Source organism: Saccopteryx leptura, chromosome 3, assembly GCF_036850995.1.
Source record: "Saccopteryx leptura isolate mSacLep1 chromosome 3, mSacLep1_pri_phased_curated, whole genome shotgun sequence".
Classification (NCBI taxonomy): Eukaryota; Metazoa; Chordata; class Mammalia; order Chiroptera; family Emballonuridae; genus Saccopteryx; species Saccopteryx leptura.
Window position 1 is genome coordinate 198381979 of NC_089505.1, and position 20791 is coordinate 198402769.

Sequence of the window (20791 nt, forward strand, 5' to 3'; positions counted from 1 at the left end):
TCTTGTTGTTTCTGGGATGAATCCTACTTGATCATGATGTATTATATTTCTAATACATTGTTTTATTTGATTTGCTAGTCTTTTGTTTAGGATTTTTGCATCTGTATTCCTTAGAAATATTGGTCTGTAGTTTTCTTTTTTTGTGTTGTCCTTGACAGGTTTTGGTATGAGGGTTATGTTGGCCTATAAAATGTGTTTGGAAGTATTGCTTCTTCTTAAATATTTTGAAGGAACCCTCATTCATTATTGGTGGTAATGTAAATTAGTACAACCATTATGGAAGAAAGTATTCCTTAAAAAATTAAGAATAAAACTACCATATAGCCCAGCATACCCTCTATTGGGTATATACCCCCAAAACTTGAAAACATTGGTACATAAAGACACATGCAGCCCCATGTTCATCACAGCATTGTTCATGGTGGCCAAGACATAGAAACAACTGAAATTCCCTTCAATAGAGGATTGAATAAAAAAGATGTGATACATAAATACAATGGAATACTACTCAGCCATAAGAAATGACGACATCAGATCATTTACAACAAACAACTTGGATGGACCTTGATAACATTATACTGAGTGAAATAAGTAAATCAGAAAAAGCTAAGAATTGTATGATTCCATACATAGGTTTGACACAAAATTGAGACTCATGGACATAGATAAGAGTGTGGAAAGGAGGAGAGAGTGGGGGGTACTGGGAAGGGGAGAGGCTTAACGAGAAACAAATATAAAGTGACAGAAGATGTTTGACTTTGGGTGATGGATTAACATAATCGACTGTCCAAATGATGTGGAGATGTTTTCCTAAATCTATGTATTCTAGTTGACCAATGTCACCCTGTTAAATTTAATTGCCTAAATAAAAAATAAATTTTAAAAAGAAAGAGAAAGTGTCAAAAATGAAACTCTTGCAAAACACAAGAATAAAAAATATAACATCTAAGGGTAATGACATTCAAATGGGAAAAAGAGAAAGAATAAAGGGAAAGAAAAAATGAGGAAAATAAAAAAAAACCATACGTTTTTCTAGTTTTAAGAGATAATGTATTTCTTTTTCAAGCAGAGGGTGCTGTACTACAAGATTTGCCTGTGTGAAATTCTTGGGCAGAGTTCCATTGGGGCATCACGGTGGTAATGATACAGGCAGGGCTATAGTTGCATTGGTAGGAGGGACTTGGTGTTAGGACTTTGCAATATTATGGCTCTATAAATGGCTGTCTGTGGTCCTCCGGCACCACTCTCCATGTCCCAATAGGGCAGGGGATCAAGCATCTGAGCACCCCTGCCTCACACAGGAGAGAGCAGCCTTGCAACTCACCTGAGGGAGATCTGCCACTGCCACTGTTTGCACAGCAAGGGGGGCAATGCAGAACTTAGGGGGCTATTGTGACACAGCCTGGTCCCTCCTCTGATATCACTCAAAGCACAGCCCTGGGCAGGGCAGGGGCTGCATGTTTAGAGACTTAGCCTAAGCTTCAGGAGCAGGAGGGGTGCAGATCATAGATTAAGCATGCCTCCACACCGCACAGGCCAGACTCCACAGCTGCTGGAAAGCACTTCTGCATTAGGCAGTCCTAACTGTGGACCCATGCGGGCTGATCAAGCATACCTCAGTGCCCCATGGGCAGATCTCCACAGGCTATTCGCATGCAGTTCTTGGGAGGGGGCCACAAGCTTTGTGCTTGCCCAGCATCCAGTGCCTTCAATTGCAAATGGATGCAGCAGACACTGGGAACTGGCCCTGCTCCCTGTCTTGGCTGCTGGCTTTATTTCAGCTTTTTCCCCTCAGTCTCTCTTCTTCTTCCAGCTCCAAGACAAAGCCTATGCTAAAAGTGCCTCCTTCTCTCAGATCAGTGAGGAAAGAAAAAAAACTCAGTCCTCCAGCTTTTTTCTTCCATGAGCGGATTCTATCTTTGACCTGCCTTCTCACACAATCATACCTTTGTCTATCTGGTGTGTGTATATTTCAGGTTTATCTGTGGTTTTTCTCTGCGTATAGTTGTAGAATTTTTGAAATTTCAAGACGCGAAATTGGGGGTATCTCTCACACTGCCATTTCTCTGACATCAATGCCTATTCTTTATCTTGATTGTGGTGGTAGCTAGTAAGTTACATGTTTGTCAAATCTCATAGAACTTTATTTAAGTATATTATACATATTTCATGTATATTATACCTTGTTAAATCTGAAATTTTTTTTAATGTTTAAGGAAAGTGAGGGAAGTATCCAGAGATAAAGGACAGATCACTATGAAGAAATTAAAATTATACTGACAGAAGACTTCTCAATAACAACAGGAAAACCCAGAAGGCAGTGGAAAAGATAATGCTGAAAGAAAATAACTGTCAAGTTAGAGTCATATCACATCCGCAAAAAAAAACAAACAAATATCTTTCACAACTGGAGGTAAAATAATTTTTAGATTAAAAAAGAAATAGAAAGAATTAATCTTCAGTGGATATTGAGGGCCATCTGAGGCACTCTACTCACCACTCCCCAGTGAAACTAGTGAAAATTATGACTTTTGAAAAGCCCAATCATTTAATGTTTCTGAAAATGGATTCAGAGATATAGGGGAAAAAAGTCTACTAAATTTAATAAGAACAGTGATATAGTCTGTGGTATCTGAACAGAGTCACCCTCCACCCCAGGTTTCCATCCCAACTTAGCAACATGGAAACCTAAGAACACAGGCTCACTACTTCCCAGCTTCCACTTAGAGGACTACCTTCTCAGGTAAAGCAGTATTTCAGCATTTTCCATGCTGCCCCTAGCTACCTGCTGCTGAGGCAAAGTTCCAGAAAAACATGGCCAGGAGGTGTGAGCCCCTTTTCCCACCCAAACCACATTGTGGGATGGAGGCTCTACCTTGGGTGTGGCTTGTTGAAAATACTGGGACCCTGATTGTTTTGACCCAAACTGCAAGGACAAGCTAAGAAGACTTGAGGTTATTTTTCCTCCTCTGCCACCAAGAACTTAGCTCTTAAAGTTGAAATGTCGAGATGACGTCAGAGTAATGGCAGGGTAGGAAGTGATACCGATAAATCTCCCCCAAAACTCAACAAGATCTTCAACCAGAAACAGAAAAACCTATACTTGGAGCCTCCAGATGCTTCGCAATACACTCAAAGGTATGGTCGAGTGAAAAATTGGCTAAATATATAACCAAACCCTGAAGGAAATAGGGAGTAAGAAATGCTCCGCCTTCCTCACTAACCTAAACAGGGCAGCTTTCTCTGGTAACTGTGAATATAGAAACTGAGGCGGGCAAAGGGGGTGAATAGATCCAGGCCGCAGCACAAACGGCCGAACCAGGCTGTGGCACGGAGATCCAAGTCGAGGAAAAACTGATCCTGTGGCAACCCGGGCAATACAAGCTAACACTCACGCCAAACCCAAACAAAGAAAGACAAGCGGGGCAGCCATTTTACCCGGTCTCCTGGTCGGAGCGCAGTTAGTGGGTGAGAGATTTCTTCCTAAGCCCCGGAAGTGGGTGCCCGTGTTACCCCACAGAGAGGCAGAGTCAGAGGCCTTTCTGTGGGCCGAAAACAGAATCTCTGGGCAGCCCCAGTGCCCTGGGAAAGCTGCGCATGGGAGGAAGCGAGAACTAATTCCAACGGTGGAAATTTTCCATGCTGGTGGGGGTTTCACTCAGACGGAAACGTGGCCGGCCTCATATCCTGGTCTGCGCGCGCACGCAGATAGTGAGTGAGAGATTCCTCCGAGTACCTCGGCAGTGCGCGCCCGTGTTATAGCACAGAGGGGCAGAGTCAGGGGCCTTTGTGTGGGCCAAAGCGGAATCTCAGGCCGCCCCAGCGCCTTGCAAAAGCCGCGCACGGGGACGGAGTGAAAGCCAATTCCAACGCTGCAACTTTTCCATGCGGTTGGGGGTTTCACTCAGAGTGTGAGACTGCTGGCCAGATATCCTGGTCTGCGCACGCAGATAGTGAATGAGCGTTTCCTCCAAGCGCCCCGGAAGTGGGCACCCGTCTGTGTTACCGGACAGAGTGGCAGAGCCAGAGGTCTTTGAGTGGGCGGAACGCCCGCCTGATTATGCTAGCAGCTCTGACTGACTGAGCCTTACCCAGAGCCATATGCTGAGTGGAAATAGAGTGAGGAATTGCCAGCTCTTTGAGCCTTTTACTATCCAGGCAGAGGCAGAAGCAACCCCATAGCTGGATTATCAGGCTACTAATTGAGGAAGGAAAGACTAGGAGAAAGGCTCCAGGAACACGGACTCTCTCACTGTCGGAGCCTATAAATGCTAATGAGCCTCAACTGCCAAAGAGACTAAAGCACAATACATGACATTGCCATAGAGATTTATCAACTGCAAACCTCTACCAGAGAGTGCCAAAGGGGCAGAACCCGGGGTACAGAGTCACCGACCAGGAAGAGGGAGAGAAAAGAAAAAGCAAGAAGATAACCTCTCAAAATCAAGAATAATCTGCAGGATTTATAACCTATCCCATTTTATTATATTTGTTTGTTTGTTTCTCTTATCTTCATTCTTGAAACTTTTTTTCCTCCTCCAATTTGGCCGATTAACTCTCTGCCGGTCTTACTCTCTCCTCTCCTTGAACTACACTACCCATAAGTGTTACATTTCCCATTACCTTTTCTCTCCTCTTCCTTTCTCTCTATGAGGGTTGCACTCCAAAACCCTTAACTCTCTCTCTCTCTCTCCTTTCTTTTTTCTTCTTTAAGTGGTTCCCTCTTTTTTTCTCTACTCTCTCTTTCTTTTCTCCCTCTACATTAGTTTCTTCCTTTCTCCTTTACATCTCCTCTCATTCAAACCTCAATAACAAACAAAGTATCTTATCTGGGACTCAAACTTATGTTTGTGGCATTTGGGGGGGGTTTTACTTCACCTTTTTAACTCACTAGCAGTGCTCCCATCCCTGGCTCTCTATTTTATCTAGTTCTTGTTCCACTAAATACAATAGTAATTTTTTAATTTGTCCCCCCATTTTTCTGTTTTCCTCTTATTCCTCTCATCATAACTCTTAGACAACCAACATCTAAAAGCAAATCATTTTATTCTTGACCCAAATTTTTTCCTTATTTGCTTTTTGTGGGTCCATACCCTCTTTTTTTTTTCTTTTTTCTTTTTTTTTTCTTTTTTTTTTTTTTTTTTTTGCCCTTTATTACTTTTCCCCAATTCAGGCCCTCCATCACGGGCATTGTTTGTTATAATTCACAGTTCACCACAAGATTTTCTCAGAAAATAAGGGAGAGGAGAGGAGAGGAAAAAAGGAGGGGGGGAATAATTTCCTTTTTTTAAAATTTTTATTTTATTTTATTTTTATTTATTTCATTATTAATTTTTTAAAAAAACTCTTTTTGATTTTTTTATTATCTTTTTTATTTTTTTAACTTTTTATTCTTTATTAAATCTCATTAATACTATCAACAAAACCACCCTCAGATGCCATTAAGGAAGAGAAAATCGAATATCATGGATACAAAAGAAAGAGAGGTAACACAGCTAGATGAGGAAAAAATCTATGGAGAAAAAATTTAATATATTGGAAACCTTGGAGCTAAATGACAGAGAATTCAAGATAGAAATCCTAAAAATCCTCCGAGAAAGGATTACAAGAAAGGATATACAAGAAAACAAGAAAGGCAATTTAGGGAGCTCAGAAAACAACTAAATGAACACAAAGAATATATGTCCAAGGAAATTGAAACTATAAAAACAAATCAAACAGAGATGAAAAACTCAATTCACGAGCTGAAAAACGAAGTAACAAGCTTAGCTAATAGAACAGGTCAGATAGAAGAGAGGATTAGTGAAATAGAAGACAAGCAACTTGAGGCACAACAGAGAGAAGAAAAAAGAGACTCAAAAATTAAAAAAAAATGAGATAGCCCTACAAGAATTATCTGACTCCATCAAAAAGAATAACATAAGAATAATAGGTATATCAGAGGGAGAAGAGAGAGAAAATGGAATGGAGAACATACTCAAACAAATAATAGATGAGAACTTCCCAAGCCTGTGGAAAGAACTAAAGCCTCAAGTTCAAGAACCAAACAGAACTCCGAGTTTTCTTAACCCCAACAAACCTACTCCAAGGCATATCATAATGAAATTGACACAAACCAACAGCAAAGAAAAAATTCTCAAGGCAGCCAGGGAAAAGAAGAATACAACATATAAAGGAAGGCCCATTAGATTATCATCAGATTTCTCAGCAGAAACTCTACAAGCTAGAAGAGAGTGGACCCCAATATTTAAAGTCCTGAAAGTCCTGAAAGAGGGGAACTTTCAGCCACGAATACTATACCCATCAAAGCTATCCTTCAAATATGAAGGAGAAATAAAAACATTCACAAATACAGAAAAGATGAGGGAATTTATCATCAGAAAACCCCCACTCCAGGAATTACTAAAGGGGGTTCTCCAATCAGATACAAAGAACAAAAAAAAAAAACAGAGCCACAAGTAAAAGCTCCAAAAAGAACACAATAAAACCAAATTTAAACTGTGACAACAAAAAGAAAGAGGGGGAGAAGATGGAGATTAACAGTAGCAAAGGATGATGGAGTGCAAAAGTACTCACAAAATAGTTCACTACAATGAACAGGGTAGGGACCCTTTTCATTACTCAAATGTAACCACTATTGAAAAAACCACCACAGAAGCACATGAGATAAAAAAGATAGCAACAGTGGAAAGATGTATGGAATACAACCAAATAAAAACAAAAGATAGAAAAACAAAAGAGAAGGATCAAACAAGACACAAAACTAACAGAAAGCAAGATATAAAATGGCAATAGGGAACTCACAAGTGTCAATAATTACACTAAATGTAAATGGATTAAACTCACCAATAAAAAGGCACAGAGTAGCAAAATGGATTAAAAAAGAAAATCCAACTGTATGCCGCCTACAGGAAACTCATCTAAGTAACAAGGATAAAAACAAATTCAAAGTGAAAGGCTGGAAAACAATACTCCAAGCAAATAACATCCAAAAAAAGCAGGTGTAGCAATACTCATATCGGATAATGCTGACTACAAGACAGGAAAAGTACTCAGAGACAAAAATGGCCATTTCATAATGGCTAAGGGGACACTGAATCAAGAAGACATAACAATTCTTAATATATATGCACCAAACCAAGGACACCAAAATATATAAGACAGCTACTTATTGATCTTAAAACAAAAACTGACAAAAATACAATCATACTTGGAGACCTCAATACACCGCTGACGGCTCTAGATCGGTCATCCAAACAGAGAATCAACAAAGACATAGTGGCCTTAAACAAAACACTAGAGCACCTAGACATGATAGACATCTACAGGACATTTCATCCCAAAGTGACTGAGTATACATTTTTCTCCAGTGTACATGGATCATTCTCAAGAATTGACCATATGTTGGGCCACAAAAACAACATCAGCAAATTCAGAAAAACTGAAGTTATACCAAGCATATTTTCTGATCATAAAGCCTTGAAACTAGAATTCAACTGCAAAAAAGAGGAAAAAAATCCCACAAAAATGTGGAAACTACACAACATACTTTTAAAAAATGAATGGGTCAAAGAAGAAATAAGTGCAGAGATCAAAAGATATATACAGACTAATGAAAATGACAATATGACATATCAGAATCTATGGGATGCAGCAAAAGCAGTGATAAGAGGGAAGTTCATATCACTTCAGGCATATATGAACAACCAAGAGAGAGCCCAAGTGAACCACTTAACTTCCCACCTTAAGGAACTAGAAAAAGAAGAACAAAGACAACCCAAAACCAGCTGAAGAAAGGAGATAATAAAAATCAGAGCAGAAATAAATGAATTAGAGAACAAAAAAACTATAGAAAAAATTAATAGAACAAGGAGCTGGTTCTTTGAAAAGATCAACAAAATTGACAAACCCTTGGCAAGACTTACCAAGGAAAAAAGAGAAAGTACTCATATAAACAAAATCCAAAATGAAAGAGGGGAAATCACCACGGACACCATAGATATACAAAGAATTATTGTAGAATACTATGAAAAACTATATGCCACTAAATTCAACAACCTAGAAGAAATAGATAAATTCCTAGAACAATACAACCTTCCTAGACTGAGTCAAAAAGAAGCAGAAAGCTTAAACAGACCTATCAGTAGAGAAGAAATAGAAAAAGCCATTAAAAACCTCCCCAAAAATAAAAGTCCAGGCCCTGACGGCTATACCAGCGAATTTTATCAAACATTCAAAGAAGACTTGGTTCCTATTCTACTCAAAGTCTTCCAAAAAATTGAAGAAGAAGCAATACTTCCAAACACATTTTATGAGGCCAACATAACCTTATACCAAAACCAGGCAAGGATGGCACAAAAAAAGAAAACTACAGACCAATATCTCTAACGAATATAGATGCTAAAATACTAAACAAAATACTAGCAAATCGAATACAACAACATATTAAAAAAATAATACATCATGATCAAGTGGGATTCATCCCAGAATCTCAAGGATGGTTCAACATACGTAAAACGGTTAACGTAATACACCATATCAACAAAACAAAGAACAAAAACCACATGATCTTATCAATAGACGCAGAAAAGGCTTTCGATAAAATGCAACACAATTTTATGTTTAAGACTCTCAACAAAATGGGTATAGAAGGAAAATATCTCAACATGATAAAGGCCATATATGATAAACCATCAGCTAACATCATATTAAATGGCACTAAACTGAAGGCTTTCCCCCTTAAATCAGGAACAAGACAGGGTTGTCCACTCTTATTTAATGTGGTAATAGAAGTTCTAGCCAGAGCAATCAGACAAGACAAAGAAATAAAAGGCATCCATATCAGAAAAGAAGAAGTAAAGGTATCACATTTTGCAGATGATATCATCCTATACATCGAAAACCCCAAAGAATCCACAAAAAGACTACTAGAAACAATAAGCCAATACAGTAAGGTCGCAGGATACAAAATTAACATACAGAAGTCAATAGCCTTTCTATATGCCAACAATGAAACAATTGAGAATGAACTCAAAAGAATAATCCCCTTCACGATTGCAACAAAAAAAATAAAATACTTAGGAATAAACATAACAAAGAATGTAAAGGACTTATATAATGAAAACTATAAACCATTGTTACGGAAAATCGAAAAAGATATAATGAGATGGAAGAATATACCTTGTTCTTGGCTAGGAAGAATAAATATAATCAAGATGGCTATATTATCCAAAGCAATATACAAATTTAATGCAATTCCCATCAAACTTCCAATGACATTTTTTAAAGAAATAGAGCAAAAAATCATCAGATTTATATGGAACTATAAAAAAACCCGAATAGCCAAAGCAATCCTAAAGAAAAAGAATGAAGCTGGGGGCATTACAATTCCTGACTTCAAACTATATTATAGGGCCACGACAATCAAAACAGCATGGTATTGGCAGAAAAATAGACACTCAGACCAATGGAACAGAATAGAAAGTCCAGAAATAAAACTACATATATATAGTCAAATAATTTTTGATAAAGGGGCCAACAACACACAATGGAGAAAAGAAAGCCTCTTCAATAAATGGTGCTGGGAAAACTGGAAAGCCACATGCAAAAGAATGAAACTGGACTACAGTCTCTCCCCCTGTACAAAAATTAACTCAAAATGGATCAAAGATCTAAACATAAGACCTGAAACAATTAAGTACATAGAAGAAGACATAGGTACTCAACTCATGGACCTGGATTTTAAAGAGCATTTTATGAATTTGACTCCACAGGCAACAGAAGTGAAGGCAAAAATTAATGAATGGGACTACATCAGACTAAGAAGTTTTTGCTCAGCAAGAGAAACTGATAACAAAATAAACAGAAAGCCAACTAAATGGGAAATGATATTTTCAAACAACAGCTCAGATAAGGGCCTAATATCAAAAATATACAAAGAACTCATAAAACCCAACAACAAACAAACAAACAATCCAATAAAAAAATGGGAAGAGGATATGAACAGACACTTCTCCCAGGAAGAAATACAAATGGCCAACAGATATATGAAAAGATGCTCATCTTCTTTAGCTATTAGAGAAATGCAAATCAAAACTGCAATGAGATACCACCTCACACCTGTTAGATTAGCTATTATTAGCAAGACAGGCAATAACAAATGTGGGAGAGGCTGTGGAGAAAAAGGAACCCTCATACACTGTTGGTGGGAATGTAAAGTAGTACAACCATTATGGAAGAAAGTATGGTGGTTCCTCAAAAAACTGAAAATAGAACTACCTTATGACCCAGCAATCCCTTTACTGGGTATATACCCCAAAAACTCAGAAACATTGATACGTAAAGACACATGCAGCCCCATGTTTATTGCAGCATTGTTCACAGTGGCCAGGACATGGAAACAACCAAAAAGCCCGTCAATAGATGACTGGATAAAGAAGATGTGGCACATATACACTATGGAATACTACTCAGCCATAAGAAATGATGACATTGGAACATTTACAGCAAAATGGTGGGATCTTGATAATATGATACGAAGCAAAATAAGTAAATCAGAAAAAACCAGGAACTGCATTATTCCATACGTAGGTGGGACATAAAAGTGAAACTAAGAGACATTGATAAGAGTGTGGTGGTTATGGGGGGAGGGGGGAAAGGGAGAGGGAAAGGGGGAGGGGGAGGGGCACAAAGATAACTAGATAGAAGGTGACAGAGGACAATCTGACTTTGGGTGGTGGGTAGGCAACATAATTGAACGACAAGATAACCTGGACTTGTTATCTTTGAATATATGTATCCTGATTTATTGATGTCACCCCATTAAAAAAATAAAATTATTAAAAATTAAAAAAAAAAAAAAGTTGAAATGTCACTCAGAGAGAATCATGCCATTGTCCCCACCAGCTTTTTCCAGAGCCAGCCTCAGAGATTTGCAGAGAAGCAGACCATAAAGTAAATCACTCCTAATCTCTTCCCAACGAAGTTCAAGCCTACAGGCACTCTCAAAACAATGGTGGTTGTGCCTGACCAGGAGGTGGCACAGTGGATAAAGCATTGCACCAGGATGCGGAGGACCCAGGTTCCAAACCCTAAGGTCACCAGCTTCAGCATAGGCTCATCCAGCTTGAGCACGGGGTCGCTGTCTTAAGTGTGGGATCTTAGACATGACCGCATGGTCACTGGCTTGAGACCAAAGGTCACTGGCTTAAAACCCAAGGTCGCCAACTTGAGCAAGGGGTCATTCAATCTGCTGTAGCCCCCTGGTCAAGGCACATATGAGAAAGCAATCAATGAACAACTAACATGTCTTAAACAAGAGTTGATGCTTCTCATTTCTCTCCCTTCCTGTCTGTCTATTCCTATCTGTCCCTGTTTCTGACTCTCTCTCTCTCTCTGTTTCTATAAAAAACAAAACAAAAACAATAGTGGTCATGAACCCTAGCCAGATAGCTCAATTAGTTAGAGCATTGTCCAGATACTCAAAGGTTGTGGGTTCCATCCCTGGTCAGGAGACATACATGTTGTGGACCATAAATGGCAAAAAGTCTTTGTAGATTCAAGGCTTAGCAAAAGGCTAAGTTCTCCCCCCTCCACCTCCATATTGGCTATGATGCTGAGTATTTGCACCCACTTCACTTGCTTCCTTAAGTTGCTGGAAGCAATTTACATGCCCTTCCTTTTACTATTTGTTGGTTCAGATGTTGGTTGATTTCACTTATGCATGGTAGGGGGATTCCTGTTTATGCCTTGGGACAGTTCCTATCTTAGCCTTGGATGTGTAACTTTATATCAAGGACTTCCTTAATTTGCATATGACTATATAATAAAGCAAACTGGGGCTATGGGGCACACGGATATTGCCATCAGCATTTGAAGAGTCCTCCTGGTCCCATCTTTTTTCTTAATAAATCTGTTTTCTTAATTCCGCACGGTTATTAGGAGCTGCGCTGAACAGAAGACTTGAGTACAAGGAAACTAAAACTGAAGGTAGCTGACGGAATTCCCCAAAATGAAGTGTGCACAGTGTGTAAAGAAAGTTTTGGGGGAAAGTATAATCAGGAGTAAAAAAGTATGGGGCAGTTGGGGTCAAAAATAAGGACTTTTTGTAGAAATGTTTCCGTATGAAGACAAATCATTGTCTGAAGAGTATCAAGGTAAGCTGGAAACAGAGGGATGTGAATACGAGGATAACTTGGAGTCTGAGGATGACATGGGGGATAAAAAATCCACAGCTATGGCTGCCTTAGCTGCGGGGCCTCCACTGCCCTCTGCTCCTTCCTAAGTTCAACCCTCTGCTCCTCTGTTCCCTTATCAGGCTGATTCCAGAGTCTATAGCTCAAAATCTGGGAAATCCCCTCTCCAACAATCTATAGACCAGGCTCAAAATATAGGGGAAACAGTAAATGGCTTTACCTGAATTCCTATTGTAGAAAGACAGGATGATATAGGGAGACTAGTGCGAGAACATGAACCTGTACCTTTTAGAGCTCTGAAAGAGCTTAAACTTGCTTGTGTTCAGTATGGGCCTACTGCCCCTTTTTCACTTGGTTTATCAGATACTATTAGGCAAGTGCTCTTCCCCCAAATGACTGGAAGGTGATTGCTTGTGTTTGTCTCTCCGGGGGTGATTATTTGTTGTGGAAGTTGGACTTTCATGAAGGGGCCATTGAGGTAGTAGAAAAATCTCAGAATAGTCAACCTGAGCCACCAGTTACAGCAACTATAGAATTTGAGAATGGATAGGAGACTCAGGTATTAGGAAAGTTACAGCTTTTCCTGTTATGGTCTGATTTTCTTTAATGTTTCAACTACAATCTTCTGAACTATCATTTTTTTCTTTCTTATTCTTTGCCTGGAAATTGAGGCAGGGAACCTGTGTTGGATCTGACTATAGAAAATATCCTGGCAGCTGCTGAGAGCAAATTTTCTCAGGGAGATTTTGTTTAGTCACATCCTTCAGTCCCTCTGGTCAGAAAATGCCCTAATATCAGGCAGGCATCTTTCTAATCTGGTAGTGCTCTGAAATCCCAGGTTTCTCTCTGGTTTGTCTGATTCGTCTAATTCTTGTTTCTGTTTAGTCTTTGTTTAATGTTGTCTAAAATGTGTCTGTTTTTAAGGCCTGAATTAAGGTTTTTTGCATGCAAAAATTGGAAATGCTGGCTCTAATATTTAGAATAAATAAAATGATTTTAGAACTTGTAAGGAGCGCTCATTTAAATTTAAATAGAATAGAATGTAGCTCCTTAAGATTTACTAATTTGGTTAGTGCATTGTGAGGTGTGTTCAGAGTCAGGAGCCATATAGGAATTTAAGTATTAGGATTGATCAAAGTTATATGTTATATTTGTGTTTTTTGTGCATGAATTGTCTTGTTTATGTGTAAGGTTATACTCAGTTAGGCAAAACAAAGGAATTGAGCAAAATTAAACAGGGCCCTAATAAGTCATTTCAAGAATTTGTCTCATGGCTAATTCAAGGAGTTGAAAGAATAGTAGAGGATAAAAATGTGGGAAAGATTTTAATAAACCAATTAGCCTATGAAAATGCTAATTTGGCTTGTCAGGCTGCACTTTGGCCTCACTACAAGAAGGGAGATATAGAGGACTATATCAGAATATGCACCGATGTTAGGCCTTCATACATGCAAGGTCTTGTTTTTGCCACAGATGTTAAGGCAAGATTTCCAGGATGATACTTTGATAAAAGGCAGAACAAACGAAGAAGGAAGGTCAGGGAAGTACTTCTGCCCGTGGATACTGTTTTCAATGCAGGGGTTCGGAGAATTTTGCTAGAAACTGCCCTGCTCCCCCAGATATTGGTCTGGGCCTCTCCCTCAAGGACAGTCAGCCCTTAAGGCTCTGGACCTCTGCCCATTTTGTAGGAAAGGGAAACATTGGACGAATAAGTATAGGACTAAATATACTACCGGAGGGCAGGGAAACGGACAATGGGGCCCTCCCTGGCCCCATCAAACAATAGGGGTGATGTCGATGTTTCCTCAGCAAATTCTGATTCTAGCAGGCCAAACGTTGCCCAACTAATCTGGGCAACAACAGGCAGTGCAGGACTGGACCTCAGTCCCACCTCCCAATTCATATTAACTCCAGAGATGGGACCTCAAGCTATACCCACTGGAATTTTGGGGCTACTTCCCAGTAACACAGTAGGAATCTTGTTAGGCAGAAGTAGTTTAACTATGAGAGAATTTTTTGTTCTTCCTGGAGTAATAGGCTCAGATTATACAGGGGAAATTAAAGTAATGGCTCACATTCTGAGGAATATAGTCACTATCTCCCTTGACATGAACATTGCTCAATTAATTCTTCTACCTCTTTTAAAACAAAGCCAAACCCTGCTAAAGGGACTCTGAAGAGAATCAAAGATTTGGCTCCACTGATGCTGCCTATTGGATTCAAAAAGTAGGTCAGGAACACCCTGAAATGGAACTAACAATACAGGGGCGTAAATTTAAAGGACTTTTAGATACTGGAGCTGATGTATCTGTTGCTAAGCTACATTGGCCTCCTTCCTGGCCCACTCATGCAGCAGCCACAGAATTACAAGGTATAGGGCAGAGCAAATCCCTTCAACAAAGCTCTAGTTTTTTACAATGGGAAGATAAAGAAGGTCATTCTGGACTTTTTCAGCCTTATGTGCTCCCTGAATTGCCAGTTAATTTAAGGGGTAGAGATGTTTTGAAAAATATGGGAGCATTGCTTGTCATTCCTGATAGTTTAGTCAATACTCAAATACTTGATCAGGGATTTTTACCCACCAAGGGATTAGGGAAAGAACATCGGGGAATTCTCACCTGCATAGAAGTGGCACCCAATACTAGAAGCATAGATTAGGATATCAAAATTTAGCATAGGGGCCTTAGTAGCTCCTGCTACCCAATAATGCATTGTTCAGACCCAATTACTTGGAAATCAGATAATCTTGTATGGGTAGACCAATGGCCCCTTTCTCAGGAGAAACTTAGAGCAGCTGCTCAATTGGTACAAGAGCAGTTACAGCTTGGGCACATTGAACCATCTAATAGTCCATGGAATATGCCTATATTTGTCATTAAGAAGAAATCAGGAGCCTGACCTGTGGTGGCTCAGTGGATAAAGTGTTGACCTGAAATGCTGAGGTCGCTGGTTCAAAACCCCGGGCTTGCCTGGTCAAGGCACATATGGGAGTTGATGCTTCCTGCTCCTTGCACCTTCTCTCTCTCCTCTCTCTCTAAAAATGAATAAATAAAAAAAATTTTTTTAAAAGAAGAAATCAGGAAACTGGAGACTATTACAAGATTTGAGAGCAATAAATAAGACTATGGAAATTATGGGTCCTCTCCAGCTAGGACTTCCTTCTCCTACTGCCATTCCATGGAATTTTCACCTTGTAATTATTGACTTGAAGGATTGCTTTTTTACTATTCCTTTAAGTCCTCATGATTGCAAGCATTTTGCATTCAGTGTTTCTTCACCTAATTTCCAGGCTCCAATGGAGTGATACCAATGGAGAGTTTTGCCTCAAGGTATGGCTAACAGTCCTACCTTGTGCCAAAAATATGTTGCTCAAGCTATCTCTCCAATATGAAGGAAGAACCCTAAGATGTACATAATTCATTATATGGATGATATTCTTATTACTCATTCAGATAAAGACACTGTGTTGACCATTTTGCAACAACTAGAATATTCTTTGAAAGAATCAGAACTTAATATAGCTCCTGTAAAGGTACAGCAATCTTTACCTTTTTCTTATTTAGGACAAATTATTGAGGGAAAAAAAATTTGTCCACAAAAATTAGACATCAGGACAGATCATTTACAAACTTTACCATTTCCAGAAATTATTAGGAGATATTAATAGGCTTAAACCTTCTTTGAAATTAACTACTGGAGAACTGAAGCCACTTTTTGATATTCTTAGAGGCTCGGCTAAACCAGCTTCTCCTTGGCTACTTACAGCTTCAGGACAGCAAGCATTAAAGCTTGTAGAAAAAGCCTTGCAATAAGCACAACTAAAACACATAAATCCTGAAGAATCAATTGCCTTACTAATTTGTCCCTCAAGTTACACTCCAACGGGACTATTGTGGCAAGCTTCAGGCCCTATTGAATACATTTATTTAGCCGTTACTCCTAAGAAAGTTTTATCTCCATATTTTTATCTTGCCTCCTCCTTGATTATCAAGGGGAGCAGATGACTCTTACAGCTTATAGGTTTTGAGCCTCAGATTGTTCTTTCTTTTTCAAAGGATCAACAACAATGGCTCTGGGAAACTTCCACTAAATGGCTAATTGCTTTTGCAAATTTTACAGGCCAAATTGATTCTCACTACCCTGCTGATAAAATAGTTCAATTTTCATTAATTACTACATTTATATTTTCTAAAACAATTGTCAATGAGCCCATTCCTGAAGCACCTACAGTCTTTACTAATGGGTCCAGCTCAGGAATAGTAGGCGTAATAATTAATGGACAAGTTTATACTAAAATAATTCACCTTGAAATCAGCACAAAGAGTAGAATTACATGCCATTATCATGGCTTTTCAGCATTTGCCATGTTCCTCCTTTAGTCTATATACAGACAGCAAATATTTACTTATGGTTGTCTGCACTATAGAGACTGCTGTCTTAGGGACAACCACTGATGAGGAACTATTGCAGCAGTTTCTCCTTCTTCAAAGACTTGTATGTCAACATAGAGCTCCATGTTTTATAGGACATATTCGAGCTCACACCGTGCTCCCTAGCACAAGGAAATGCCCTTGTTGATCAAACTACCCAAAAGAAAATCATTGGAGCAATCATGACAGATCAAGCAATTTAGTCTTATACTATTCATCACCAGAATGCTGCAGCCCTGCGTAAACAGTTTCAACTTTCTCAGGAAGCAGCAAGGCAGATTGTTAAATCCTGTCCAAGGTGTCCTATACTGTACTACAATATGTCCCTTCATTCAGAGTTAACCCTCGAGGACTCCTACCAGGACAACTTTGGCAAATGGATGTTACTCATATACCTTTATTTGGCAAACAGTCCTTTGTCTACATTACAATGGATACTTATTCTGGATTTATAGTAGCCTCTGCCAGAACAGGAGAGGCTGCTAAACATGTTATAGCTCATTGTTTGTATGCATTTTCTATTCTTGGACTTCCTAAACTGGTTAAAACTGACAATGCTACTGCATATGTAAGAAAAGCATTTACTATATTTTGTAAACCTTACAAATTATGAATATTTCTTACAATATTTAAAGTCAAGGTATTATTAAAGTGTTCCCAGCAAATATTTAAGGTCAATTGAAAAAATTATAAAAGGGAGAGTCTTATCCTGGAACTTGTGTGAGTCTATCTTATCATGCCTTTTACTTTAAATTTTTTTCTTTTGAATGCTGATGTATAGGAGACACCAAATCTTTTTCTCCTACAAACTTCTACCCTCTTTTATTTGATCCAGCTAATAACACTGTTTAGTTTTTTTCCAAATAGCTCTAGATATATGGAAAAAGTTTATTTAGGTAGATGGGGACCCTCAAACCCCTCAGTGAGATCTTTTGAGCATGGCTTTTAAGGTGTATAATGACCAAGAGGCAGACAAAGCCCAAAAGAGAGCAGGTAAAATACCAGCTCTTCGCATATGCCCTTAAAGGCTCCAATGCCCCAAAGGGGCCTCATAGGACTCAATCTGGGCCCTGCTTCAATAGTGCAAAGGAAGGTCATTAAGCCAAAGCCTGCCAGGCTTATATGCCTTTGCTGTGAGGAAAAAAGGACACTAGAAGGTAAGCTACCCCCTTGCTCCTCTAAGGGAGTCTCTTCCAGCCCTGCACCAGTCACCTGTGACCTGACCTTGCCCAGTCTTGGGACTTGCCCTAGGACTTGCCACTGAAGGCTAAAGGTATCCAGGGCCATGAACCCCATCTCATGTGGACAAACCTAGGGTATTTCTTCCAAGTGGCAGGTAAACTGATCTCATTTACACAAGGGCCACTTAACTATGTCTTACTTGAATGTTTGGGTTTTTTATTCTTCCCTCAAAGATCTCTGTTGTGGCTGTTGATGGTCCTATTTTCTGCTGCTTTGTTTAATATATAGTGTCTCCTTTATTCTTCTTGCCTCAATGCCCCATTCATATTTTAGGCTGGAACCTACTCCTAATTTAGAGCTCTTTTTCTCCTTTTTTGCTAACTTCTGTTATGAATTTACCTTTGCCACCCAGCATAATGTATCCCAAGGTTCTCTTCACCACCCCACGGCTGTAAAGCTCCAGGGAAAGGCCCCCTGGGTTTATCTCTCCAGAGAATGGAAGCTCCATCTTACACATGCCTGCAGATGGCTCTTCCAGTCTACCTGAATCATAGAAACAGCGGTCACTGGGACTTGGATGCGAGTTGCAAAGTATAGAAATGTGACAACAATTCCAGTGCCATGCGGACTTTTCCTGGATGTGGACTTTTCCTGGACTCCTGCTCCTTATGACAGCTCTTAATGGACTGAACTGGGGTTGCGTTGGATTTGCAGGGAATGCAGAATGATTTTGTGTCAGCATGGACTTGGTGAACATGTTAAGGACATTCAAAACAGCAAAGACTCTTTTATAGATCCTGTTATATTGGCAAAGAATTTGCTTGAAGGCTTTAATTCCTGTAATATATTAGAATACTTGTTTGGGTATTTGCTAGCATTTGCTATACTAATTTTGTGTTTATTCTTATTTTTTCAGTCTGCCTCCAAATTAGAATCTGGGAAACTAAGAAATCAGATGAGTGCAAATCTGAGCACACAAAAATAAAAAAGGAAAAGAGGGATATGTTGTGGACCATAAATGGCAAAAAGCCTTCGTAGATTCGAGGCTTAGCAAAAGGCTAAGTTCTCCCCCTCCACCCCCATATTGGCTATGATGCTGAGTATTTGCACCCACTTCACTTGCTTCCTTTAGTTGCTGGAAGCAATTTACATACCCTTCTTCTTACTCTTTGTTTGTTCAAGTGTTGATTGATTTCACTTATGCATGGTGGGGGGATTACTGTTTATGCCTTGGGACAGTTCCTGTCTTAGCCTTGGATGTGTAACTTTGTATCAAAGACTTCCTTGATTTGCATATGACTATATAATAAAGCAAACTGAGGCTATGGGGCACTCGGATATTGCCATCAGCATTGAAGAGTCCTCCCAATCCCATTCTTTTTTCTTAATAAGTCTGTTTTCTTAATTCCACACCGTTCTCACTCAAAACCCAGAATTAGGAGCCATGCTGGTCCGCGGCACATACAGGAACAGATTGATGCTTCTGTCTCTCTTCTCTCCCCTCTCCTCTTCTCTCTCTAAAATTAATAATTTTTTTAAAATGGTGGTTGTGTTGAAATGCAATTGGAAAGGGAATGTAGTTGCATTTGACATATAGGCTAAACTGAAGGCTGACTGGTTTACTGAAGAGAATTGGAGAAAGAGACAGCTGGGAGAAAAATTCCTAGGTTTAAAACAAATCTCAAAAGCTGGCATAGGGAACTATCCTTTCAAAGGAACTAGAATTTGATTTGTTTAGTCTATGGAGCAATTTATGTCCCAGATCACTGAGGAAAACAACAGACCAATCAGCCAACAATTAGTGGAACTTAACAGCTAGGTGTGGTCAGGGAAAGAGACAGTCAGAGAGGGCTAAAACCACTGTCATCCTACAGTGGCTGTGAGCATATCCAAAGCTATACCCTTGAAGAGAAACATCAGGAGCTTACCATTGGGGAGGAGCAGTGAAAACTGCACTGAAATAATCATAAATCACTATATCACAGTTAATTATTAAATAAATAAACAAGCAAATGAAAATAATAATCAACCCTGGAGTGGGAGGATCAGTACCCAGAGTTGCTACAACATATTATCTAAAAAGTTCAGTTCCAACAAAAAATTACAAGATGTGCAATGAAATGAGAAAGTGGGACTTATATAGAATAAAAAAGTAGTCAACAGAAACTACCTATGAAAGCAATCAAATATTAAGATTTAACAAACAAAGCCTTCATTGTAGCCATTATAATATATTTAAAGACTAAAGAAAATTATGATGAAAGAAGTATGGTGACAGTATCCTGTCAAATAGAGAATATCAAAGAGATTTAAAATTATTTTAAAGAAACAAATGAAAAATCTGGAATTAAAAAGTATATTAACTTAAATGAAAATTTCACTAGAGGAGCTCAACAGAAATTTGAACTGGCAGAATAAAGTATTAGTGACCTTAAAAAAATCTAATATAGATTTTGTAATTCTAAGAAAGAAAAAAGAGAATAAAAATAAACAGAGCAGCAGAGAAATATGTAGACCATTAAGTACACCAACATATATGTACCAGAAGTACCAAAAAAAAAAAAAAGAGGAAAAAGGAATAGAAAGAATGTGTGAAGAAATAATGACTGAAAACTTCCCAAATTGATCAGAAAACAATAATCTACACAGGCAGGAAACTCAAATTCCAAGAAAGAGAAATGCAAAGAAATGTACATATACATTACATCAAAATTATTGAAAGCCAAAGAAAATGAGCAAGAAAAAGTTACTTTTCAATTACATGGAAACTTTACTATAATCAGCAACTAACTTCTGAGTGGGACAATGGAAGTCAGAAGACAATGGCATAACATATTCAAAGTGTCAAAGAAAAAATTCACCAATCAAGAATTCTATATTCAGTGAAACTATTTTTCAAAAATGAAAGCTAAATAAAGACATTCCCAGAGAAACAAAAACTGAGAGCATTTGGTGACAGAAGACTTGCTTTACAAGAAATAGTAA